This window comes from Symphalangus syndactylus, chromosome 10 (assembly GCF_028878055.3).
Source record: "Symphalangus syndactylus isolate Jambi chromosome 10, NHGRI_mSymSyn1-v2.1_pri, whole genome shotgun sequence".
Lineage (NCBI taxonomy): Eukaryota > Metazoa > Chordata > Mammalia > Primates > Hylobatidae > Symphalangus > Symphalangus syndactylus.
In genome coordinates, this window is record NC_072432.2 from 52106336 (window position 1) to 52133079 (window position 26744).

Sequence of the window (26744 nt, forward strand, 5' to 3'; positions counted from 1 at the left end):
TGAAGACAAGTATCAGAGCCTGCACCCCTTCACTATCTTTGAAAATAGTGTTGCTCACAGAAGGAATAATTAAAGAAATAGAATAGTATTTAACTGGATCCTGATAATATGTTAATATTATACTAACTTCTAAGGTACTCAAATATCTATCAACATTTAATTTTCATGCAGTGTTGTATACTTGATCCCTTGGGTTGAATTAATTCATATCTGAGTGTTTCATATGGTTAAGATGTTGTTTGTAAGTGGACCTAAATACTTTTATAAGGAGTTTGCAGGCTCCAGTTTACAGCAGGCACCACACTCACTATTATTTCACACTCAATCTGGTTCACACATAGTTCTGAAAGTTACAGGCATTAAAGTTTAGTGACCTCTAAATTCTATATGAACGCTCTAGGTTGAGAAGGATAACTATTCTAGCATTGATATAAATTTTTGGAACAGGTGATAAGTCAGAGAAGTGCAATAACTATAAGCCAACCAGTTGAACAACCAGTATTGGTGCATTACATTTTAATACAATTAAATGGGAACAGAGGAAGGGCTCAAAAAACTATATCAAACAGGTTTCCATATGTTGACAAATCTTTTGAAGAAATAAAACTAGCCTCCTTATATTACAGCGAACATCTCACTACTGGGGAAACAGTGATTCTTTTACATGTCTAGTTCCACTTCTAGGTTGATCATCAGTGATCCCCAACCTTTTTGGTACCAGGGACCCAGTTTTGTCGAAGACATTGTTTCCACAAATGGGGTGGTGGGGGGGATGGTTTCGGAATGGAACTGTTCCACCTTAGATCATCAGGAGTTAGTTCAACTCTCGTAAGGAGCTGGCAGCCTAGATCCCTCTCAGGCGCAGTTCACAACAGGGTTCGCTCCTGTGAGAATCTAATGCTGCCACTGATCTGACAGGAGGAGGAGCTCAGGCAGTAATGCTCACTCGCCCCTGGTTCACCTCCTACTGTGGGGCCCAGGGTTGGGGTCCCCTGCTTTAAACAACTTGTATCTGAAAAAGCATAGATTTCGAAGTCAGAGAAAACCCAGCTAGAATCACAGTTTTATCTTATATTAGCTGTTTGACTTCCAGGGAGTTATTTAACTTCTGGAAACTCAGTGATCTTTTTTTAAAAAAAAAACTTTTAAGTTCAGGGAAACATGCTCAGGTTTGTTATACAGATAAACTTGTGTCATGGGGATTTGTTGTAAAGATTATTTCATCACGCAGGTATTAAGCCTAGTACTCATTATTTTTCCTGATTTTCTCCCTCCTTCCACCTTCCACCCTTTGATAGGCCCCAGTCAGTGCATGTTGTTCCCCTCTATGTGCCCATCTGTTCTCATTATTTAGCTCCCACTTATAAGTGAGATCATGCAGTATTTGGTTTTCTGTTCCTGTGGTAGTTTGCTAAGGATAATGGCCTCCAGCTCCATTTGTGTCCCTGCAAAGAACATGATCTTGTTCTTTTTTTAATGACTCCATAGTGTTCTGTGGTGTACGTGTAACACATTTTCTTTATCCAGTCTGTCATTTGATGGGCATTTGGTTTGATTCCATGTCTTCACTGTTGTGAATAATGTTGAAATGCACATATGTGCGCATGTATCTTTATAATAGAATGATTTATATTCCTTTGGGTATATACCCAATAATGGGATTGCTTGGTCAGATGGTATTTCTGTCTTTAGGTCTTTGAGGAGTCAACACACTGTCTTCCACATTGTTGAACTAATTTATACTCCCACCAACAGTGTATAAGTGTTCCTGTTCCTCCACAACCTTGCTAGCATTTGTTATTATTATTTTTTGACTTTTTAATAATAGCCATTCTGACTGGTGTGAGATGGTATCCTATTGTGGTTTTGATTTGCATTTCTCTAATGATCAGTGATGTTGAGCTTTTTTTCATATGATTGTTTGCCACATGTATGTCTTCTTTTGAAAAGTGTCTGTTAATGTCCTTTGACCACTTTTTAATGAGGTTGTTTTTCTCTAGTGAATTTGTTTAAGTTCCTCATAGATGCTATATATTAGAACTTTGTCAGATGCATGCAAAAATTTTCTCCCATTCTGTAGGCTGTCTGTTCACTCTGTTGGTAGTTTCTTTTGCTGTGCAGAAGTTCTTTGGTTTAATTAGATCCCATTTGTCAATATTTGCTTTTCTTGCAATTGCTTTTGGCATTTTCATCATGAAATCTTCGCCTGTGTCCATGTCCTGAATGGTATTGCCTAGGTTGTCTTCCAGGGTTTTTATAATTTTGAGTTTTACATTTAAGTCTTTAATGCATCTGGAGTTGATTTTTGTATATGGTATAAGGGAGGAGTCTGAAACTTAGTCATCTTGATCATGCTTTAGAGACAATTATACATACTTAGTCAATTTTGTGAGAATTCAACAAAATAAAGTACATAAAAATATTAGCACTGTGTTAGGCAAAAAGTAGAAATGTTGTAAATATTAAATTTATGTCATTTAATTGTCTCTCACCCTTATCTATGCAAAAAGTACATATTACATTAAATCGATCCCAGAGATATTAAATCTAATAAGTGTTTGAGAACAATTAGGCAATAGTAACAGGGATGTTCTAAAAGCGTTATCTTTTCTTGATCCACATATGCACACCAATGCACATTAAAATTACATACCGCACATGTAAATATACCATACATTAATATGCACATACATGGCTGTATGACGTATAAGTGGCAGAAGTAACTAAATGGCACAATAAAAAGATGCTTCATTTAGCATGGTGCAGTTCTAAAAATTAATTTTGTATTCTGATCCACTTATACCACAGTATCGAGCCCAAAATATTATCATTTTGAAATCAGAATATTGTAATTATTGTCTTTGCCTGAAGGACGCTTAGCAATTCAGAGAGCAATATCCTGCTTTGTCACTCCAGGTCTAGTAATTAGAGTGAGTGGCAGCCGCTACAGTGTGTATCTGCCTGAAAGCAGAGGAAAAAGAATGATATGCACAACTGGCCATTATCCCCTGACTTTTCATTTGATGCTTTATCTCTGCCAATGGTGCTGCATGTCTGACCTTGAATTTCATTTAGACTGCCAATCACAGATACAAAATCCCATCTGTGAATTTCATCTATGGATCTAGATCTTCATTCCTCATTTTAATAGCAAGGGGTGGGGCATGATTTAGAAAAAGTTTTTGTATGATTCTTTGTGTAAATATAGACTTATTACTAAGGGTGTGACTAAACAATTATATAGATATAATTTCTCTAGATATGAACTAGATACTCTGTACTAAAAATAGGTGATTTCTAACTGAAAGTGCCATCTGTTCTAATGCATAACCCCTCAGTTCTAAGAGCCTGGCACTGCCTTGCAAGTGAAGGGGCTTAAAAATAACTTACCAAAGATATTATTTGATAAATGAATAAACTCAGAATTTTGATTTCAATCATGTGTATCAAGATTCACTTTCTTCGTTAGCCCTTTATGGGACTTAATGATCTATTTAACCATTTGGAATAAAAAATTCTTTCAAGAGGTGAAATTTTTAAAAGCAATGTTGAGATCTAATTATCACGGGAGTGGTGAGAGTTTCCCAGTCTTCAGTCCATATGTAATATGTGTGTGTACTATATCACATTATATTCATGGTTTTTTTTCCTTTGTTAAATCTTCATTAAAATAAGAAATCATCTGGTGTAACAGGAATTTGTTTCTCTCCATTATTCATACAGGAAAAGAGAAATGTGCCAATGATTCTCTTCTGACTTTACAGAGCAAAGATACAAGTTTTTAGGTTGTTTAGGAATTCAGACATGTAAATTAGTGTTATTACCAAGGCAACAAACTATCTAGAAGACAGTCAGTCAGGATTACACACTTCTCTTTGAAGGTTATCTTTGCAGTATTTAACAATTTCAAAAGTCTTAAGACTTTTACAAAGCCCTGTTGTTCAAATTATACCTCCAAGAACAGAGAAGAGAAAAACAAGTTGCTAGCTTATAAATATTCACACAAGCTTTCATATTGCACAGGAAAACAAGATTGATGTTCTTTTTATTTATTTATTTATTTTTTATTATTGTACTTTAAGTTTTAGGGTACATATGCACAATGTGCAGGTTTGTTACATATGTACCCATGTGCCATGTTGGTGTGCTGCACCTATTAATTCGTCTAGCATTAGGTGTATCTCCTAATGCTATCCCTCCCACCTCCCCCCACCCCACAACAGGCCCCGGAGTGTGATGTTCCCCTTCCTGTGTCCATGTGTTCTCATTGTTCAATTCCCACCTACGAGTGAGCACATGCGGTGTTTGGTTTTTTGTCCTTGTGATAGTTTACTGAGAATGATGATTTCCAGTTTCATCCATGTCCCTACAAAGGACATGAACTCATCATTTTTTATGGCTGCATAGTATTCCATGGTGTATATGTGCCACATTTTCTTAATCCAGTCTATCGTTGTTGGACATTTGGGTTGGTTCCAAGTCTTTGCTTTTGTGAATTGTGCCACAATAAACAAACGTGTGCATGTGTCTTTATAACAGCATGATTGATAGTCCCTTGGGTATATACCCAGTAATGGGATGGTTGGGTCAAATGGTATTTCTAGTTCTAGATCCCTAAGGAATTGCCACACTGACGTCCACAATGGTTGAACTAGTTTACAGTCCCACCAACAGTGTAAAAGTGTTCCTATTTCTCCATATCCTCTCCAGCACCTGTTGTTTTCTGACTTTTTAATGATCGCCATTCTAACTGGTGTGAGATGGTATCTCATTGTGGTTTTGATTTGCATTTCTCTGATGGCCAGTGATGATGAGCATTTTTGCATGTGTTTTTTGGCTGCATAAATGTCTTCTTTCGAGAAGTGTCTGTTCATGTCCTTCGCCCACTTTTTGATGGGGTTGTTTGTTTTTTTCTTGTAAATTTGTTTGAGTTCATTGTAGATTCTGGATATTAGCCCTTTGTCAGATGAGTAGGTTGCAAAAATTTTCTCCCATTTTGTAGGTTGCCTTTTCACTCTGATGGTAGTTTCTTTTGCTGTGCAGAAGTTCTTTAGTTTAATGAGATCCCATTCATCAATTTTGGCTTTTGTTGCCATTGCTTTTGGTGTTTTAGACATGAAGTCCTTGCCCATGCCTATGTCCTGAATGGTAATGCCTAGGTTTTCTTCTAGGGTTTTTATGGTTTTAGGTCTAACATGTAAGTCTTTAATCCATCTTGAATTAATTTTTGTATAAGGTGTAAGGAAGGGATCCAGGTTCAGCTTTCTACATATGGCTAGCCAGTTTTCCCAGCACCATTTATTAAATAGGGAATCCTTTCCCCATTGCTTTTGTCAGGTTTGTCAAAGATCAGATAGTTGTAGATATGTGGCGTTATTTCTGAGGGCTCTGTTCTGTTCCATTGATCTGTATCTCTGTTTTGGTACCAGTACCATGCTGTTTTGGTTACTGTAGCCTTGTAGTATAGTTTGAAGTCAGGTAGTATGTTGCCTCCAGCTTTGTTCTTTTGGGTTAGGATAGACTTGGCGATGCGGGCTCTTTTTTGGTTCCATATGAACTTTAAAGTAGTTTGTTCCAATTCTATGAAGAAAGTCATTGGTAGCTTTATGGGGATGGCATTGAATCTATAAATTACCTTGGGCAGTATGGCCTTTTTCACGATATTGCTTCTTCGTATTGATGAGCATGGAATGTTCTTCCATTTGTTTGTATCCTCTTTTATTTTGTTGAGCAGTGGTTTGTAGCCTTTCTTGAAGAGGTCCTTCATGTCCCTTGTAAGTTGGATTCCTAGGTATTTTATTCTCTTTGAAGCAATTGTGAATGGGAGTTCACTCATGATTTTGCTCTCTGTTTGTCTGTTATTGGTGTATAAGAATGCTTGTGATTTTTGTACATTGATTTTGTATCCTGAGACTTTGCTGAAGTTGCTTATCAGCTTAAGGAGATTTTGGGCTGAGACAATGGAGTTTTCTAGATAAACAATCATGTCATCTGCAAACAAGGACAATTTGACTTCCTCTTTTCCTAATTGAATACCCTTTATTTCCTTCTCCTGCCTAATTGCCCTGGCCAGAACTTCCAACACTATGTTGAATAGGAGTGGTGAGAGAGGGCATCCCTGTCTTGTGCCAGTTTTCAAAGGGAATGCTTCCAGTTTTTGCCCATTCCGTATGATATTGGCTGTGGGTTTGTCATAGATAGCTCTTATTATTTTGAGATATGTCCCATCAATACCTAATTTATTGAGAGTTTTTAGCATGAAGGGTTGTTGAAGTTTGTCAAAGGCCTTTTCTGCATCTATTGAGATAATCATGTGGTTTTTGTCTTTGGTTCTGATTATATGTTGGATTACATTTATTGATTTGCATATGTTGAATCAGCCTTGCATCCCAGGGATGAAGCCCACTTGATCATGGTGGATAAGCTTTTTGATGTGCTGCTGGATTTGGTTTGCTAGTATTTTATTGAGGATTTTTGCATCAATGTTCATCAAAGATATTGGTCTAAAATTCTCTTGTTTGGTTGTGTCTCTGCCCGGCTTTGGTATCAGGATGATGCTGGCCTCATAAAATGAGTTAGGGAGGATTCCCTCTTTTTCTTTCGATTGGAATAGTTTCAGAAGGAATGGTACCAGTTCCTCCTTGTACCTCTGGTAGAATTTGGCTGTGAATTCATCTGGTCCTGGGCTCTTTTTGGTTGGTAAGCTATTGATTATTGCCACAATTTCAGAGCCTGTTATTGGTCTATTCAGAGATTCAACTTCTTCCTGGTTTAGTTTTGGGATGTTGTATGTGTCGAGGAATTTACAAGAAACCCATCTCACGTGCAGAGACACACATAGGCTCACAATAAAAGGATGGAGGAAGATCTACCAAGCAAATGGAAAACAAAAAAAGGCAGGGGTTGCAATCCTAGTCTCTGATAAAACAGACTTTAAACCAACAAAGATCAAAAGAGACAAAGAAGGCCATTACATAATGGTAAAGGGATCAATTCAACAAGAAGAGCTAACTATCCTAAATATATATGCACCCAATACAGGAGCACCCAGATTCATAAAGTAAGTCCTGAGGACCTACAAAGAGACTTAGACTCCCACACAATAATAATGGGAGACTTTAACACCCCACTGTCAACATTAGACAGATCAACGAGAAAGAAAGTTAACAAGGACACCCAGGAATTGAACTCAGCTCTGCGCCAAGCGGACCTAATAGACATCTACAGAACTCTCCACCCCAAATCAACAGAATATACATTTTTTTGTGCACCACACCACACCTATTCCAAAATTGACCACATAGTTGGAAGTAAAGCTCTCCTCAGCAAATGTAAAAGAACAGAAATTATAACAAACTGTCTCTCAGACCACAGTGCAATCAAACTAGAACTCAGGATTAAGAAACTCACTCAAAACCACTCAACTACATGGAAACTGAACAACCTGCTCCTGAATGACTACTGGGTACATAACGAAATGAAGGCGGAAATAAAGATGTTCTTTGAAACCAATGAGAACAAAGACACTACATACCAGAATCTCTGGGACACATTCAAAGCAGTGTGTGGAGGGAAATTTATAGCACTGAATGCCCACAAGAGAAAGCAGGAAAGATCCAAAACTGACACCCTAACATCACAATTAAAAGAACTAGAAAAGCAAGAGCAAACACGTTCAAAAGCTAGCAGAAGGCAAGAAATAACTGAAATCAGAGCAGAACTGAAGGAAATAGAGACACAAAAAACCCTTCAAAAAATTAATGAATCCAGGAGCTGGTTTTTTGAAAAGATCAACAAAATTGATAGACCGCTAGCAAGACTAATAAAGAAGAAAAGAGAGAAGAATCAAATAGATGCAATAAAAAATGATAAAGGGGATATCACCACCGATCCCACAGAAATACAAACTACCATCAGAGAATACTACAAACACCTCTACGCAAATAAACTAGAAAATCTGGAAGAAATGGATTATATTCATGTTACGTGAACAAGTACACATTCTACTTTCTTCATTTCTGCATGGACATAAATATCTTATGCAGTCATAATCTTTAAATACTACTACTTTTAATGATACTAGATTTGTTCACATTTTAAATAACACGTCAGAAAGTAGTATACAACTTTTAGATGTTAACTCTTGTTGGTAGCAATGCTTTAGTGCTACTGTTAACACATCAAGCATTTATGATTTTGTTAACTAAGTTGGCCACTTCATTCAATTTTACTTGTTTATATCTAATTGAAGGTATTTGTACATTTTGTTGAGATATTCTATATATTTGGATTTGACATAAATTTTTCTTTCTTAAAAATAAAATAGATTCTTTTAAATAGATGCTTAACATGATCAACTTTTACAAAAATTAAAAGTTAGATTAAGAAAAGCTTAATGAATTTAATAGACTAAGAAATATGTAATCAAAAATTAAAAGGTAGGTTAAAGAAATCAACATAAAAAATGCATAGTTAATTCTAAAATGAAATGTAAATATCCATTAACTGTATGAAAACATTGACACTTTTAGTAATTACAAAATAATTTCAAAAATTATACTTTTAATAAATACATTTGAAAATAATTCTTAATTTTTAAGAGAAATATTGGAAATAGTACACTAAGTAAGCAAATGATACCAACATGCTCATTGCTTATAGACATATGGATAATATTCCTTATGATGCAGTCACTAAAACACGATTTTGAAGTTTATTAATATGAGTTTTTATTATATAAAAGTAAATATATAAATTTTATGTATTATATTATCTCAATTTGTATATAGGTGGAAAGTTAGAAAAATAAGATACTAGATTGAAATACACAATAGTTTTAACAATAACTATCTCTGATTGCTAAGATTGGGAGATTTTTTGCTCTCCTTTTATACTTTTCTATAATTTCCAGATGTTTAAAACCATGCATCATTTTATAATAAATGTATTGTCCCGGATGCTCTACTATGTATTTATTCCATTGAGTGTCCTCAAGGGAAGATTTGGGACATGAGACCTATGTTGCTCAAAGTCCAGACTACATCAGGTAACTAGGACTTTCTCAGTGACAAAAAGTTTGCTACTATTACGTGCATTAAAGATTGCTCCTATGTGCATTACTTTTCTAAAAATTATACTCTAAGAAACATTTTATTGTACTTATTGTGTGAAAAGTTCCAAAAATAGTCACCAAAGTATGCTTTTGCTATTTTTCTTTTGAAGAAAATAAATGTAAGTTGTCAATAAAATTGTGAACTAAAAAACAAAGTTTCTTAGAAGTGATGTCTTTCTTAGAAGATATGTGCATCATCTCCAACAAATAATTATTTAAATATTGCAGTGAATTATTTGTTTGCATTTAAATTTTTAAACAAGTTGCAGTTGCACAAAGGAAACTGCTGTCACAGACATTTGAGTTAGTTTCCAAGATAAGTTCACAGTAGAGAACTGAGGACATTTCAGTGAATACTCAGATGCTGTTAATAACTTCAAGGGTGAACTGTTTCCTCATTCCCAAATGAAAATCAGTTGAAAACTAGACTATTCTACTATCCATTTTATTACAGACTACAGAAAAATACTTTAATATTCTAAATAGAGTTAATAATTTTCACTCATACGACTATAAGCTCTCATTTATTTATTTATATTTTAAGTATTACTTTCCCCAAACTTAGTCTGGGACTTTATTCGTAGTGGAACTCTAATGATAAATTGCAAGAATAAAAGTAAATTCTGAAGTATATCAGTGGAAAATTACAGAGATGAAAAATATTTCTTCCCTTTTATGGTGACCGATACTTGAAAAACAAGCAGAGTTATGTGGAGTACCAGCAACAAATTATAGGTGTCTATGGATACTGCCACTTCTTAATAAATAACAACAAAAATCATAAAACAGCACATAATTCACAAAATAAAGCTAGAGAACAAATTGTCCTCACATTCAATACTATATTTAAGTTTTTCGTATATAGAGATTTTACCACCTGAAAATTAAAGAGTTTTAGTATGATTTGTTAAGTGATTTTTTTATAAGTATTTCTTCCCCAAGGGTAATTTCAAAAATATCAGCATGGTAAAATTTCAATGAATTTTGTCAATGGAAAAGTTGACAAAATATATTTTTCGACAATAACATATTTGAATATTTAAAAATCTGCAAACCAAAAAATCAGAATTAATTAAGATCCCCATGGCAGTAATTGTCATTTCATTTGTAGTCAGTACCACACAACAAACACATTACTAAATGTTATCTTGAATTGTTGTAAAATTAATTCTACATTTTAATTTCCTCAGTACATACTATATATCCCTTACTAGGTCATAATCTGTTTGTAAGAAGAAATTATTCTACAATACGCAGCTAGCTTATGTTTAAGTTTAAAGTAGCTATAGATGAGCACGTATTAACCAATTATAGATTATAGATTGATTGGTATTTATTAATTATAATAAGTTTCTAAAAATTAAATTTGGAAATGATTTGTTGAGAATTTGTCTCTTTGGCTATAGATATATAAAGAATTGACTTAAAAATTCTATATTCTACAAATTCCTACTGACTTGCCTTTCCTCAAACTTTACTATGAAAATGTCTAAAACGAGAATAATAAGTAAAATTGCTGCCTTGCTCAAACTGAAAATACAATTACATGCATATAAAAAGTATAGGGCTGGGCACAGAGGCTCAGGGCCAGGCATGGTGGCTCATGCCTGTAATCTCAGCACTTTGGGAGGCCAAGGTGGGTGGATCACTTGGGGTTAGAAGTTCGAGACCAGCCTGAACAACATGGTGAAACCCCATCTCTGCTGAAAATACAAAAATTAGCCGGATGTGGTGGCACATGCTTGTAATCCCAGCTACGCAGGAGGCTGAGGCATGAGAATCACTTGAACCCAGAAGGTGGAGGTTGCAGTGAGCTGAGATCACATCACTGCACTCCAGCCTAGGTGACAGAGTGAGACTCAGTCTCTCTCTCTCTCTCTCTCTCTCTCACACACAGACACACACACACACACACAAATATTGAGCCAGGCATGGTGACTCATGCCTGTAATCCCAGAATTTTGGGAGGCCAAGGCAAGATAACTGTTTCATAAGCAAAGAAGAAATAAAATCCTTTACAGACAAGCAAATGCTGAGAGATTTTGTCACCACCAGGCCTACTGAACAAGAGCTCCTGAAGGAAGCACTAACTATGGAAAGGAAAAACTGGTACCAGCCACTGCAAAAACATACCAAGTTGTAAAGACCATTGACACTATGAAGAAACCACATAAATTAATGGGCAAAATAACCAGCTAGCATCATAATGACAGGATCAAATTCACACATAACAATATTAACCTTAAATTTAAATGGGCTAAATGCCCCAATTAAAAGACACAGAATGGCAAATTGGATAAAGAGTCAAGACCCATTGGTGTGCTGTATTCAGGAGACCCACCTCACGTGCAAAGACACACACAGGCTCTAAATAAAGGGATGGAGGAATATTTAACAAGCAATTGGAAAGCAAAAGGAAGCAGTTGCAATCCTACTCTCAAATAAAACAGACTTTAAACCAACAAAGATCAAAAAAGACAAAGAAGGGCATTACATAATGGTAAAGGGATCAGTGCAACAAGGGCTAACTATCATAAATATATAAGTATCCAATACAGGAGCACTTAGATTCATAAAGCAAGTTTTTAGAGACCTACAAAGAGACTTAGACTGCCACACAATAATAGCAGGAGACTTTAACACCCCACTGTCAATATTAGACAGATCAACAAGACAGAAAATTAACAAGGATATTCAGGACTTGAACTCAGCTCTGGACCAGGTGGACTTAATACACATCTACAGAACTCTCCATCCCAAATCAACAGAATATACATTCTTCTCAGCACCACATCACACTTATTTTAAAATTGACCACATAATTGGAAGTAAAACACTCCTCAGCAAGTGCAAAAGAACAGAAATCATAAAAAACAGTCTCCCAGAACACAGTGCAAACAAATTAGAACTCAGGATTATGAAACTCACTCAAAACCACACAACTACATGGAAACTGAACAACCTGCTCCTGAATGGCTACTGAGCACATAACGAAATTAAGGCAGAAATAAATAAGTTCTTTGAAACCAATGAGAACAAAGACAAAATCGGAATCTCTGGGACATAGCTAAAGCAGTGTTTAGATGGAAATTTATAGCACTAAATGCCCACAGAAGAAAGCAGGAATCATCTAAAATTGACACCCTAACATCACAATTAAAAGAATTAGAGAAGAAAGAGCGAACAAATTCAAAAGCTAGCAAAAGACAGGAGATAACTAAGATCAGAGCAGAACTGAAGGAGATAGAAACATGAAAACTCCTTCAAAAAATCAATGAATCCAGGAGTTGTTTCTTTGAAAAGATCAACAAAATAGATAGACTAGCCAGACTAACAAAGAAGAAAAGAAAGAAGAATCAAGTAGACACAATAAAAAATGATAAAGGGGATATCACCACTGATGCCACAGAAATACAAACTACCATCAGAAAATACTATAAACACCTCTATGCAATAAACTAGAAAATCTAGAAGAAATGAATAAATATTCATTTCTATGGACACATACACCTTCCCAAGACTAAGCCAGAAAGAAGTCAAATCCCTGAATAGACCAATAATGAGTTCTGAAATTGAGGTAGTAATTATAGCTTACCAACCAAAAAAAGCCCAGGACCAGACGGATTCACAGCCAAATTATACCACAGGTACAAAAAGGAGCTGGTACCCTTCCTTCTGAAACTATTCCAAACAACAGAAAAAGAGGGACTCCTCCTTAACCCATTTTATGAGGCCAGCATCATCCCGATGCCAAAACCCGGCAGAGACACACACACAAAAAAAGAAAATTTCAGGCCAATATCCCTGATGAACATTGATGCGAAAATCCTCAATAAAATACTGGCAAACCAAATCCAGCAGCACATCAGAAAGCTTATGCATCACGACCAGGTTGGCTTCATCCTGGGATGCAAGGCTGGTTCAACATATGCAAATCAATAAACATAAACATAACCCATCACATAAACAGAATCAATGACAAAACCACATGATTATCTCAATGGATGCAGAAAAGGCCTTCAATAAAATTCACTCCTTCATGCTAAAAACTCTCAATAAACTAGGTATTGATGGAACATATCTCAAAATAATAAGAGCTATTTATGACAAAACCACAGCCAATATCATACTGAATGGGAAAAAGCTGGAAGCATTCCCTTTGAAAACCAGCACAAGACAAGGATGCTCTCTCTCACCACTTCTATTCAACATAGTATTGGAAGTTCTGGCTAGGGTAATCAGGCAGAGGGCAGAGAAATAATGGGCATTCAAATAGGAAGAGAGGAAGTCAAATTATCTCTATTTGCAGATGACATAATTGAATATTTAGAAAACCTGATTGTCTCAGCCCAAAATCTCCTTAAGCTGATAAGCAGCTTCAGCAAAATCTCTAGGATGCAAAATCAATGTAAGAAAATCACAAGCATTCCTATACATCAATAATAAACAAACAGAGAGCCAAATCATGGGTCAACTCCCATTCACGATTTCTACAAAGAGAATAAAATACCTAGGAATCCAACTTACAAGGGATGTGAAGGACCTCTTCAAGGAGAACTGCAAACCACTACTCAAGGAAATAAGAGAGGACACAAACAAATGGAAAAACATTCCATGCTCATGGATAGGAAGAATCAGTATTGTGAAAATGGCCACACTTCCCAAAGTAATTTATAGATTCAATGCTATCCCCATCAAACTTCTACTGACTTTCTTCACAGAACTAGAAAAAAAACTACTTTAAATTTCATTTGGAGCCATAAATGGCTCATACAGCCAAGACAATCCTAAGCAACAAGAACAAAGCTGGAGGCATCACCCCACCTGACTTCAAACTATACTACAAGTCTACAGTAACCAAAACAGTATGGTATTGGTACCAAAACAAATATATAGACCAATGGAACAGAACAGAGGCCTCAGAAATAATGCCTCACATCTACAACCATCTGATCTTTGACAAACCTGACAAAAACAAGAAATGGGCAAAGGATTCCCTATTTAATAAATGGTGTTGGGAAAACTGGCTAGCCATATGCAGAAAACTGAAACTGGATCCCTTCCTTACATCTTATACAAAAATTAGCTCAAGATGGATTAAAGACTTAAACATAAGACCTAAAACCATAAAAACCCTGGAAGAAAACCTAGTCAATACCATTCAGGACATAGGCATGGGCAAAGACTTCATGACTAAAACAACAAAAGCAATGGCAACAAATGCAAAAATTGACAAATGGGATCTAATTAAATTAAAGAGTTTCTGCACAGCAGAAGAAACTGTCATCAGAGTGAACATGCAACCTACAGAATGGGAGAAAATTTTTGCAATCTATCCATCTGATGAAAGGCTAATATCCAGAAGCTACAAGGAACTTAAATAAACTTACAAGAGAAAAAACAACCCCACCAAAAAGTGGGTGAAGGACATGAACAGACACTTCTCAAAAGACATTTATGCAGCCAACAATATTTATGAAAAAAAGCTCATCATGACTGGTCATTAGAGAAATACAAATCAAAACCACAATAGATACCATCTCATGCCAGTTAGAATGGCGATCATTAAAAGTCAGGAAACAACAGATGCTGGAGAGGATGTAGAAAAATAGGAACAATTTTGCACTGTTGGTGGGAGTCTAAATTAGTTCCACCATTGTGGAAGACAGTGTGGCGATTCTTCCAGGATCTAGAACCAGAAATGCCATTTGACCCAGCAACCCCATTACTGGGTATATACCCAAAGGATTGTAAATCATTCTGCTATAAAGACACATGCACACGTATGTTTATTGTAGCACTATTCACAATAGGAAAGACTTGGAACCAACCCAAATGCCCATCAATGATAGACTGGATAAAGAAAATGTGGCACATATACATCATGGAATACTATGCAGCCATAAAAAAGGATGAGTTCATGTGCTTTGCAGGGACCTAGATGAAGCTGGAAACCATCATTCTCAGCAAACTAACACAGGACCAGAAAATCAAACACCACGTGTTCTCACTCATAAGTGGGAGGTGAACGATGAGAACACATGAATACAGGGAGGGGAATATCACACACTGGGGCTTGTTGGGGCATGGGGAGCTAGGGGAGGGATAGCATTAAGAGCAATACCTAATGCAGATGACAGGTTGATGGGTGCGGCAAACCACCATGGCACGTGTATACTTATGTAACAAACCTGCACGTTCCGCACATGTATCCCATAACTTAAAGTATAAATAAATAAATAAATAAAGTGATGACTGATTTATCTTTTAAGTAAATATTGACTTTTATTTTGGTCATGTTTTTAAAAAAGTATAAATGTGATACATTTACTTTTCAGTGATTCATGAAAATTTTAAAATCTCAAATAGGTTAAGTTTATATTTCACTATTTTTCACATTTCTTGGACTTACTCCTTGAAAAGTGTGCTATTTGTGCTGAGCATGTCAAAGATAAGAATGATATAATGTATTATGTTTTGAATACTTATTTCCCAGATTGCACTGGGAAGTTAACAATTTAAGTCCAACAGTATATTCTGACTTTCACTTTTGTCAGAGGTTCAGAATCTAGTTACTTCCTTTACAGTATGTAATTACATTCTTCTGATAGAATCTTCCAAGAAATAAAGGTAGAACATTTTCTTGGCAGAGCCAAAGTATCTAGAATTTATATCCTCTTCTAATTTAGTTTGGTTTAGGTTGGGAGATTCATGAATTCAAAATATCTGATTGACATAGGAGGAAGGCTGCTATGAGAGATGGTATTTATGTTCAGACCCGTGTTACTCCAGCAATGCTGATACAGACTAGAATTACAAGAGAAAGCAAATCCTGGTGCAATAATCCACAGCATGTAGCAAATGGAATACCACTTCTTTGGGAGCAAGACAGGGAGTTTGTTGACTTACAAATGAACTTAAAACTAAAGGCATTTTCTATCAGGATGTCCCCTAACGGTATGGTTGACTTGAATACTGAGGAAAACTGGTGAGAAGTATAGGAATTCCTAATGGTCATGAAAGTTAAAAACAAGAAGGTCTCAATAAGTTGATAAAGGGACAAAGATTCTTCATATAGGGGAAGAAATGTGAAATTATATTGAAATTTATATTCCCTATAAACACGGTGACAAACCCTCTATTGCAGGGTTACTTAAACTGTGATGAAAACTTCAGTGTATATGTCTAAGATGACAGCACATAACCTCGGCAGTACCTGGAAACTTGTTAGAAATGGGAATTCTTGGACCTCATTCCACACTAACTGAATCCAGCTGGCAATGGGACCCTGCAATCTGTGCTTTTAAGATGCCTGCTGGTTGATCCTGATGCAACATAAAGTTTGAGAACCACTACTCTTATAAGATAATTCGCTATAGCAGGTAGAGGCTATAAATTTTAGAATTCATGTATTTCAACCACACTCATCCTATTAGCTTGTATTCATGTCTTATTTTTTCAGTGACAGCCATTCAGCCAGAAAGTACTGAGCTTTAAAGCTATGGATCATATAACTTATCTAATTGCCTATTTGCATTGTAAATGATTAACCCTGCAACTAGTTCTGCAGGGACATGTCATTCATGTTGAGATGACTGAGTCTGGCAAATTTGTGAGCTTCATGCATTAAAGATACCATACTTATATCAAAGCAAATATTAAGGTATTACTCTTTGCATTGGAATACAGATTCATTATACCTCTTTCCCTGATGCCCAGAGTTTGATGAGTTAAATAGGACATTTAATTCAGAGAGACGTACCACTTTTGAAATCTGGATTAAAATGTTCAAATCCATTTTTAAAATTCCCTCAGATCTTACTCATTTTATTGTTTATTAATATTACAAATCTGCAAGGCTCATAATATCAGATGACAGTTGCTGGGTGATCTACAGTTTACAAATTACTTTTATATCCTTTGATTCATTTGGTTTTTACAAGAACCCTAGGAGGTAAAGCAGAGCATTCATTCATTTATTCAATACATTTATTGAACACCTGTTGTTATGCCAGTCACTATTCTAGTTCTGAGGATACAGCAGTGAATAAAACAAAGGCTGGAGTTTACGGGAGAGGTCTAGACCAAAGGCATACATTTGGAAGTCACCAATGAGATGATATTTAAAGACAGGGACCTAAATGAGGTCCCCAGATAATACTGTAGCTATGGTGAAGAAAATTTAGTAAGGCAAAAAAAGAAACAAGAGAGGCTGAATGAAAATGGCGATCAACAAGTCAAATGCTGTTGACAAGTCAAATAAGATGAAAAGTGTGTGAATATAGACTACTAGATTAGGGAAAATGGAGGTCATTAGATTAGGCAACTAGATGTAGATAACTGGATTAGGGAATGAGGAAGTTTTTTGAACAACTTTGCAAGAGCTGTTTCAATCCACCAGATCAGCACAAATGAAATTCTGCCTGGAATGTGTTCATAAGATTACGGAGGAAAGCAAACAGAAAAGGCCAGTCTAAACAAATCTTTCAGGCATTTTAATGTATTAAGGACTAGAGAAATGAAGGCAGCAATGGCTGGATGGGTGAGTTGTGGTACAAGGAGGTTTAAAATGAGAAATATTAAGGAATGTTTATATGTTCATGGGAATTATTCATTGGAGAGGGAAAAATTGATAATGTAGGAGAGATGAGGTTTAAAGACTCATCCATAGTTTTTTAAAGCGATGCAAAAAATTTTTCACTCTTCTCAGGATCTTTAATAAGGTTTGACAATCCATATAATCGCTTTCACCCCAAAGTATGTTACTTTGCAAATATAGAAAACATCTAGAAAAGAATAATTGAAAGAAAAGAAAATAGCATTGAGCAGTTTTCTTTACAACTCTACCTGGGGGAAAATAAGGAAGGAAGGTGGTTAAACTCATAAATCATTTTCAAAGTTAAATTTTACTATTTTTATTTTAAAACAAGTTTTAATATTTACTGAATAAGAGATTATTGGCAACTTTATTTAATTGGAACAACTTTCTTCATACAGTATCTCTTAATGTTAACTGCTATGGATGCTAATTACCCAATTTTACATAGCAGCAATTTTAGAGAACGCATTTGGGTATACACAAAAGAAGTGATATTTTGAAATAAAATACTATGATAGCACAAAACTAAATTATTCCACCCAGCAAATGACAACTAGTGATTATTGTAGTAGGGTAAAAATAAGAAAAACTCTAATTTGGGTTTAAATTTTTTTTATCTTCAGCAATTACAATTGGCTTGCAATCACAACAGCTTAACTGTCCATTGTGCTTTTTCTCCCACAGTTTATGTCTGAATTTTCTGGATTTTGTGAGCTCCAGTGTATATGTGTGGGAGAGCAGGATGTGAAATTTGTCTTATGGGCCTGGAATTTAAACTCCACCATTTAGATAAAGGCATGCTGCCTCATAGAACATACAACATTTGTATAATGTTTCAAAAATCTAATATGGAGAAAAATATTGGTATTTCAGGACCATTACCACTTCCACAGCTAAGGATACTTGGGGATATTTTCTTACCTCATTTGATATAAACATATTTCAAATCAACTATGATTTCATCAAGTAAATTCTTCCTTCAACATATGTTGAAAATAATGCTCAATCTGTTAATTCTTCAATCTGTTTCTAGAATTAGGGGGTCTCACCTAATTGTAATGGGTCTCACCCATTCTAATTACAAGTAATTTTAAGACCCCACAAAAGGAGTAGAGGCCAGAAGGCCACAAGTTATTCCCAAACTGACTGTAGACATAGAAGTTCTTACAAAGAATGTTAACCTGTATCTGCTTTTTAATACAAATGCTTGTATGCTAATTTTAGATCATATGAAGTGGATAAAAATCTGAATTTCCTCCTTAAAACTGTGACTCCCAATAATCATTTGCAGGTGGCTAAAAGCATATTGTTGTAGTCTTACGTTTAAAAATTACAACAAATGAGAATAATTTAGAGAATCATCACGAAGCTGAAAAATCTTAAACCATTTCAGGAACTCCTTTCTACCTCTCAAAATAGTCTGCAATGACTTCCCAAACCTTAAAAAATGGTGACTGTCCTTAGCAAAATAAGGCCCAATGTCTTCAATGTTCTCATAAGTATCCACTTATCAACAAATACGAAAAAAATTTAAAAGTCACACATTTTTCCATGAAATTGAGAAAACTGATTTGAAATGAAAACTCTTTAAAATTAAACAGAAACAAAGGCAAGCTAGAGTGTCTAGAAAATGTTGCCAGGACTTTTTCATTGTTTCAATTTTTTTTTTTTTTTTTGGTTGTGTATTATTGATGGCAGTGGCCACTCCAGACAGCCTACCACTGCCATCATGCAGGTTGTAGCAGGGAGGTGCTGCCAGAGCTGCACAAGCTGGCAGGAGCCAGGGATAAGTGGAGCCCAGGACAAGTGGGAGCCCCACCCCATTCGAGTTAGGGCGGGAGCTCCCCAGGTTTCACTGCAGCCACCCAAACCAGGTTGCAGACCCAGGCCTCTTGCCCTGTGGAGCAGGCAGGAGCCCGCCCTCCTGGGTGCAGCTGCAGCCATCCAAACTGCAGCTGCAGACTCAGGCATTCCTGTACTCTTGAGGACCCAGGAAGGCCCTCCTGCCCTCACAGGCTCGGAAATGCCTGCCCCCGCTGCCTAGCTTCTCCCTCCTGCCAGTGTCCACTCCGATCTCAGAGCAAAGTCAGGGTGGAGCAGGGCACCATGAAAGGCAGCGGGAGGCAGACAGATTCCTGGACGGAAGTGGGCGAGTCTCGGGGGAGGCCCCACCTTCAGGCCAGGTATGACCTGAAGGCCGGGGGCCAGGTAGCCAGTCTCACCGAGGGACAGGAGTGGGAACTTGTGAAGCCTTTTCTGGGCTGCCCATGGCAGCCCATGGACCAGCTGCGTGCACTTCCAACCCTCTGAGGCCCATGAAACCCCTGGTCTCAGCCAGAGCTGAGCAGATGATGGGACGACCTGCCTGCAGAGAGGAGCTACTCTCTCTGCTAATAGCAGGAGTTGTAGGGCGAACAGCTGCAGAGAGGAGCAACACACTCCAGGGCCTCCTCTCTGCTGAGAACTGCAGATGTGACGGGACGACCTGTCTGCAGAGAGGAGCTTCCCACTCCAGGTTCTCCTCTCTGCTAGGAGCTGAACACTCGTTGGGACACCCTGACTGTGAAAAGGAGCTACTCGCTGTGGGTCTATTGTGAACTGTTCCATTGCTCAACAAAGCTCCTCTTCATTTTGCGTGCCCTCCACTTGTTTGAGTTCTTGGTCGCAGGACAAGAACTTGGAACCTGCTGAATGGCAGAGCTAAAAGCGCTACAACACAGGGCTGAAACATGCCCCTTAGCTCTCCACGTTGCAGGCAAAGAGGAGAAAAGAACCGTGGTCCCTAGGGGAGCTCAGACTTGGGAGTTCCCCAGGCCAGGGCTGTGACTCCCTCTTTGGGGTCCTGTGGTGCCTGGCGTTTTCAAGCTTCTGGGCACCACTGCGTTTCCAGGTGCCAGCCAGGGAAGCTGCTTGCAGTGCACCTGGTCCAGCTGCAGCCTCGCTGAGAGCCAGTGCCTGTGCGGGCACCTGGAGCTGCGGGTCTCGTTGCAGCAGCCAGTGTGTCTGACTACACAGTGGCCGGACCCCACGCTCACTCACACACTCCATGCCTGACTCTCCCTTGGCAGGCGTGGGATCCAGTAGTGTCAGCCGAATGCAGCCTGCCAGGCCAAGTAGGAGGAAAAAGCCCAGCGGGCCTGAGCAACACTCAGGCAAAGGTGCCACTGGCCAGAGGTTTCAGGCCAGAAAAGGGACACCCCAAGGATCCTGCAACATGATCTTTCATATCTAGTACAAATAACTAATTCTTTGAATTCCTATAGCCCTACAATTTTCTAGACACCCTCACTAAATTAAAATTTGATCTTTCCTGCTGATAGATTGATGCTGTGCATTTCATAATTTTAAATTAAAGAGTAATCAGCCAGAATCCACAAGTCAATTCAACCTAGCATTCAATCATTAATTAATACTTAATGAACACCCATGGGTTGATGCAGCAGTATTAGAAGTCGGTAAACCAGTCGCTGTTTGGAGGCATCTTGTCTGATTCATAGGTAATTACCAACCTAAATTTGGCTAAAGTCCGAATACAGATTGACAATTCAACAGGCATATTGCTAAACTAAAGACAACATTCCTTGGATAAGATTCTCATTACCCAATAAGACATGATAGAATATTTTGTTAAATATAATGTAAGAAAGTCACCAAAGAGGGAACAGATATGTGCAATCTTTCTTAATCTTATCTGATGGGGAGGAACATGTTTACACACATACATACACACACCACACATTTAAAAAAAAACAACAACAAAAGAAAACCCATGTAAATCCAGTTATTTACTGAAGGTTTTGTAGTTGAAAGCAAGTTTAAATCAAGGTCACTGTGTTTCTCTATGGTAGACTCTGCAAACACCTCAGAGTTAGCAAACTCAGTATTTTAGATAATGAAAAAACCTAAGCCCACTCAGAATACCTCAAGGAAGCAAGACTTAAACCTTTAACTTCAAAATCAGACTTGGAAGTATAGTCAGTTAAGCTGAATTAAGTAAAACCCAAGATATTTCTTGGCTAAATGATTAGTGAATTGGAATTATTTGGCTCCATTCATTACTTATTGTTCTTTCGTATGTCCACAAGCTAGACCTAAAGCATACTGAAACTCAGGTAGGGATGACCCTTGATGGTTTACAACATCCTGAGCACTAAAACTAATTTGTGTCCATTAAGGCTTTCTTTTTTCTTTTTTTTTTTTTAATTATCTGAGAAAGCTTTTTGTTAGGTAAACAGTTCTTGATAATATCTGTATTTACTTCCCTGACTCCCTTGCTCTGGGATTACCTATGGCTGGCTCTGTATTTTGACCAAAACTCACTACTCTTCAGAAGACTTTTCTACAGGGAACTCTTTTTTTTTTTTTTTTTTTTTTTTGAGACGGAATCTCGCTCTGTCACCCAGGCTGGAGTGCAGTGGTGCAATCTCGGCTCACTGCAAGCTCCGCCTCCCCGGTTCACGCCATTCTCCTGCCTCAGCCTCTCCGAGTAGCTGGGACTACAGGCGCCCGCCACCACGCTCGGCTAATTTTTTGTATTTTTAGTAGAGACGGGGTTTCACTGTGGTCTCGATCTCCTGACCTTGTGATCCATCCGCCTCGGCCTCCCAAAGTGCTGGGATTACAAGCGTGAGCCACCGCGCCCGGCCAGAACTCTTATTCAGAGTTCTACCATTGTCTCTTAGACTGGAAAAGCTCCTTCACTATTATTAGAACCATTATCATTACACTTTAGTAAGTAATCCCTTTGGAGAGAAGCCCCCTTTTTGAGTGTGTCATCTTTTTCAGTTGGGACTCTGATACAGTTAAATTTGCATAAATGATGTAAGTGTACCTTTTAAATTACAACATTCTCCTTTTTCCTAGAAGCCTAAATATCTAGCAACTTCAGTGCAAAGGAAAAACATAATAACTTACAACTAGTTTAATGCTACACCTTCTTAAATTTTATATACTTTCAGGACTGCCAAGGCACCGTGATGAGTACAGAAATATTATATATTTTCTATCCACCAGGACCTTGTGATCTTAATAAGGAGACAAACCATGAAATGAGGAAGATGGCAAAGAAGACAGGAACTGAGCAGAGTCAGGTGCAATCATTTATGATATAGAGAGTAAGAAGTATCATCTGTTAAGAAAACAGAAAATAAATATTGACTTATGTTATCAGGGAGGATGTTCTGAAAGCAGGGGAACTTGAAAAGTGTTTTGACAAATAGTCCCAAAGTTGAGATGGTGGTGTAGATGGGGAGAGGAATATGAACACATGTGAGGATTAGTGTGCTCGAAGACCTAGCTCAAGTGTCTCTTCTGCAGTGCAGCTTTTTCAAGTTGAGTTGGTTTCCACCTGCTATGAACTTCCTCCAGCTTATGTCCAAGCTCTGAGAGGGTTGCCAAAAGAATTGTCTTTTGCCCCTTTTTCCGAGCCTTATTTTGCTCTTCCTGTATATTGCCACCTTTTCCCAGGCTCACTGCTTGCAAGTAACTCTCCACTATTAGAGGATTCGCAATACAGGAAGAGTAGCAGCAAGCCATCATTTTTGGGATGAGTTCATCTTAAACAATACTATATGGCAGGCACCAAACTAATTAAGAGCCATGGATACAATGAAAATTAAGACACAATTCTTATCCATAAGTAATCTACTGTCTAATGAGGGAATAAACAAGCATATGAATCTCCAATTTCTAATCCCAATATAAGCAAGGTCATTCTGGGTAAGTACAATACTTAGACACACACACACATACATATGCAGACAAGCACATATGTACACACATACACACAGATGCTCACACATATGTGCACCTTTGCTGGTAATTATGTATCAGCCAATAATTCATTTGCAGAGGAGCTAACCAAAAAGAGAAAATGTGTCATGTTGAAGTCATTCAAGAAATCAATTTCAAAAAGAGGATAAAGTGCATAATCCCTGATCAATATCAAGATAATACGTCTTTTCCTGTGGATGCGTCTCCTTAGGTTTTGTAAAGTGATTCAGATGAGAAAAATATATTTGAACATTTTAATAAATATAAAATTTTAAATAAAATGGACTAGATTTGTTTGGCTATTTATTTTTAAGTTGGCAGTCACAGGAAAGCCAAATGACAAGTTGACCACAGGAGGGCTTTCCCTTTTCTTGGAACCTAGAAACATATTAACGCTAGGAATATATTAACAACTACAAAGGGGAAAATAGCATTTGAAACTCCGATATGGGAGCTCAGAGTTCAGCTAAGGCTGAGTCCTTATTTCATAGCTAGATGTCTGAGCAAGCAAGATTTCATGTAAATCAGATTATTTTTCCATTCATTTTGATTTTAATGAAGATTAAAAGAATCAATTAGTTCCTTCCACAGCCAGTCTCCATTTTTACCAATGTCTTCCCTTCTGCCAGAGCTTAAGCTTTCTCCCTTCTTTAAAATAGAAATAATGAAAATCTCTCCCTGATTTACAAATAAAAGTGGACTAGCCAATGAGAGGAATCTGCCTAAGATATGAGCTCCTGTTTAAATATAAAAAGATCTCTTCTTTTTGTCTTTCATCCCTCTCTTCATGTAATTTTGTTCATAAGTCAACCTATTAGTGACTTCCATGATGCTAATAACTACACTGCCCAAACTTATGATTGTTTAAAAAAATCTTAAAAGCTAGTAATGATGAAATGTGGTGATCCACTATTTATTTATGTGAAATATGGGTCAATACGGTGATTTTTGTTTTACTATAATTTTCAGGCATCTTTTGTTCTTAGTTTATGTTAGCTTGTAAAGCTAGAGCTAGGATAGTACAAAATTTAACTAGCACCAAAATACTCGGTAATCAAGATAAATAATATTTTTATAACATTAAAAAACAAGTTATCATAGAAAATTCATAATGAGCGAAATATTAGAATTAAGATGGGATCACTATTACTGATTTTTTCTTTTGCTTTAAGCTCCAGTATCACCGTGACTGATCCTGGCCTTTTTCATTTGAGTATTATCAACTCTAACTAGTACCTTCTTTCTCAACCCCATTTCCACCAAGTAAGCACACCATCTCCAGCCATATGACATGGGTGTCCTCATTTATTCGACTATAAGGAACAACAGAGTGATATAAGCAGCTTCCTAATGTGAGTGGTGGGTTTAATTATGCTGGAAAAATCTATAATGTGTACTTTGTATGCTATAGTGGTTGCCATAATTCTGAAATATTTATCATAGCTTTCCACTATTTTCCATGAGAAGACTGAAAAATTTTAATAAGTGTCTGCATATTCTCTCTTTATTATAAGGCTTCTGCATTTTACTGCTCCTTCACCAAACAATGTCTTTAGCCTCTAGCTCCAGGTTAAATACAGCTTAGCAGTGACCTTGGTGCCAAGAAAAAATGAGCTGATGGTTTTATTTCAGCTCCTTCTTGGCAGATGTCCAGTGTACTAATTGGTACACAGGTGACAGTGCCATGAACAAACCAAGGTGAAACAAATATGAAAAGCAACCCAAGTGCACAATTCGAGATCATCTACATACTTGAAACCAAGCATATAAAGTTGTTTTTGCCTTGCATCATTAAATATGGGGGTGGGAGAAACTGACTGCTTCTGACAGTCCTACTATGGCGATTTATTATCATTTAAGGTAAAGTGCTCTTCATATGCGTTTAGGAGTAAGGTGCAACGATAAACTAATGTGCAACAGAAGCTCAGGGAGAAGACTGATGCTCAATGGAAAACAAATGCAAGGGAATTCTCTTTCCACACAGAACTATGGAAGCATGGTTCTTCATTCACTTGCAGACATTTTCAAGGAAACTTACTGAGTGAATTGCACAGTGCTATTTTCCAAAAAGGAAGGAAAAATAGGAACAAGAGAGGAAGGGATGAATGAAGGAAGAAACATGGGGAAGTGAGTATATGGTGTGAATATTGATATAGTATGTAAGAGTTAATTATCACAATTTTTTTCATGTCAAAAAACAGATTGTCTTTTCTGAAAGTATAAGAAGATTTGAAGACAATCTCTTGTACTTAAATGAGATAATGTACATAATATGCCTAGCTTACTGGCTAGCCCATAAGACCTAAAAAAATGCTGGTTAGTAAATCATCTCTCACCCTTCTTTCTCCTCTTTTTAGTAACGTAAAACAAATACTACTTTGCCTTTAAAAAATAACATTTCCAATATTGTGGAAATGCATCCTTTCTTAGATTTTGACCCTGTCTGTACCTCTATATCCAGACTGCTCTAAAGGGTTTTGTAATGGAAGAAAAAACAAATTAAATGTAATTCAAATTGCTTTGAGCATATTAAATTAAATTAAATACCAAGTAACCAATCTTGAAAAGTCTTCTGTCCCCTGAGCATTACGTTAGGTTTCATTCTACAATTAAAGGCAACAATCGCGTTTGTAATTTGTTTTTTATGCCAGTCTGTTTTGGGGTTTTGTAATATGAAAAAGATCATTCACAACAAAATGCATTTACTTGCAAATTTTAATTCAGCAGATATTTAATAATGCCCGAACAAGAGCACTTTTAGTAGTTTAGCTTCATATAAATTGCCACCTAAATAACTGAAACAAATCATTTGTTTTGCATATTTTCGCTTTCTTTCTAATTATTTCATCCAATAAAAAACATACAAAAATTGTGTAAATCCTTGGTATTTCATTTCTGAATGCCATGTTAGGTAATACAAATATTTCATTCACAGGCCTAAACTAAAAAATAATTTTCAGTTTTGAATGTTGCACATTCTCAAAGGCATTATAGTGCATTAAAAATTGGTAGTAATGTGAATAACACTTTAAATCCTGTCAAATTTCATTTAGTAGCTTTTCTCAAAGACATTTGACATTGTATATTTGTCTCTGCCCAGATCACATGCTGAATTGCAATCCCCAGTGTTGGAGGTGGGGCCTGAGGGGGAAGTGTTCCAATAGAATGTCAGATATCTGACAACTTGGTGCTGTTTCCGTGATAGTGAGTTCTCGAAAGAAAAATGTAGTTATTTAAAAGTGTGTGGCACCTTCCACTCCA

General features: G+C 36.9%; 1 protein-coding gene across 3 annotated transcripts in view; it reads right to left on the reverse strand.

Annotated features, from left to right (window-relative positions):
• Positions 1–26744, reverse strand: part of ARHGAP24 (Rho GTPase activating protein 24) — a 521561-nt gene that overhangs the window by 82808 nt on the left and 412009 nt on the right. The gene's annotated exons all lie outside the window — the stretch shown is intronic.